Consider the following 2,303-nt stretch of genomic DNA (forward strand, 5'->3'; position numbering starts at 1 on the left):
AGATAGATAGATAGATAGATAGATAGATAGATAGATAGATAGATAGATAGATAGATAGATAGATAGATAGATAGATAGATAGATAGATAGATAGATAGATAGATTATGCGGCTTAAGTTAGAACAGCGTTTTGTCCCCTTTACTATCTGAAAATACGATTAATAGGCTCCGTAGTAATAAAGCCGAGAAAGGACTTAGACCTGACTGCCGTAATATACAATAAGGGCAATGTATCGAAATTACGTCATTAGAAGAGCTGAACAGACTTTTGACATGACCTTCAGTAGAGCTCAATCTGAATTACTGGATGTTATCCGCCAATGACTGAAATCTGACATTTCACAAGAAAGGCACAAATTTTATTGAACCCTCTTTCCTTTACAGGAAATTAAAAGCTTCATTAAAGCGCAATTAGACTAATTCAATAATCTAGTGGACTTCTTTGGTCAGCAAGTCTAATTTAAAACTACAACATGGAGTTCAGCATACATGCAGCTTTGGTATAAGTGGTGCATGAAAACGTTCAATCCCTTATAATTTATTTAAAAACTGCAACTAAAAAACACTAATGTTGTTGTTTCTTAAGTTCTTTTACATGTAAATATTAATTAAATTAATGATTTTTTTCCAATTATGAATTCATCATTTAACACTTTCCATTTCTTACGAAATTGTAAAAACAACTTTTTCATTGATTCTTTTCTCAGCAATGTTTTAAAATTTTATGCAAAAACCATTAAATGTACTTGAGAAATAAACATCTGAAACTCGTCTTTGTTTCAAAATATTGTCCACTTTAACAAGTTTACATTTTGCCGTGTAAAACTATTCCTCTGTGTTTATTTTTGTACAGATTCCATTTTTTTCGCACCATCAATGACCACTCATGGGTCAGTGGAAATGAAATGAAATAAACATAACACTCTACATATCATTGTCGCTGCTATCATCGTCATCCTTCGAGATCATCATAAATGGAATGACTGTATAAGTCGCGTATAAAATACAACTAAATAAAGGGTTTAAAGGTCAAGAGATGAAATGTTAACAGATAAGCATAACATAAGAATGAGGGAATAAAAGATCAAAGATCAGTTAAAGAATCGTGTGCAACCCCATCTAAAATGTTAATTTAAAAATTATTAAAATTTTATTTAACTTTTAACAGCACTTTTTGCCCCACCCTCTCTGTGCACATCCCAAAATGTTTGTAAATGCTTATATGAATGTATCTGTAACTGAAAATATAAAATTCATGTGCCACTTTTCAACAATCAACACAATTAAACAGACAAATACACTCTCTCACTCTCGCCCTCAGACCCACTGTAAATGACAGTTAAAAGTGCACAGTGCACAAAAAATAATAAAAGAAAACAGAACTGAACAGAACAGAAAAAATTAATGTACATATATGAATATGAAAAAAAATAAAGACACAACCAGTGAAAATGAATTAAACAAGTGAATAAAAATGTTGTACGACGTTAAAAGAAAAGCGAAAAGTGAGTGCAACAAAATAAATTATAAAAAAAAAACATTTTAAGAAGGACCATAATACACTGCTACTAATAGTGACAGGCACAACATTTCTAGTTGCAGTAGGCAGGCAGACATGTTAAATGACAATAATGGTGACGATGACATTAAGAAGATAAACAATTATTTAAATATAAGAAGGAGCAAATTTATTACTTTTAATTTTAATTAATGAGTTGAGAATAAAAGGAGCAATAAAATGAATTAGGGAGAGAAAGAGATAGAGAGAAAGTTTAGTTAAACTATAGTTAACTGTTGCAATTGATACTAGACTATATATCTAGTTTAAAGTCTAGTCTATGGGCTTGTTTATCATCTAGCCCATAGTCTTGTCTTCTGTCTAGTCTATAGTCTAGTCTATAGGTTAGCCTACAGTTTAGTTTAGTCTAGTATATAGTCTAAAGTCTTATATAAAGTCTAGTCTATAATCTAGTTTATAGTCCAGTCTATAGTTTAAAGTCTAGTCTAGTGTATAGTCTAGTCTATAGTCTAGTCTATAGTCTAGTCTATATTATATTCAATAGTCTAGTCTACAGTCTACTGTTTAGTCTATAGTCTAGTCTGTAGTCTGGTCTATAGTCTAGTCTGTAGTGTAGACTATACACTAGTCCATAGTCTGGTCTAGTCTATAGTCTAGTCTATAATCTTGTCTTTAATCTAGTCTTGTCTATAGTCTAGTCTATAGTCTAGTCTATAGTCTAGTCTATAGTCTAGTCTATAGTCTAGTCTATAGTCTAGTCTATAGTCTAGTCTATAGTCTAGTC

The sequence above is a fragment of the Lucilia cuprina genome, chromosome 5 (assembly GCF_022045245.1).
Source record: "Lucilia cuprina isolate Lc7/37 chromosome 5, ASM2204524v1, whole genome shotgun sequence".
Taxonomy (NCBI): Eukaryota; Metazoa; Arthropoda; class Insecta; order Diptera; family Calliphoridae; genus Lucilia; species Lucilia cuprina.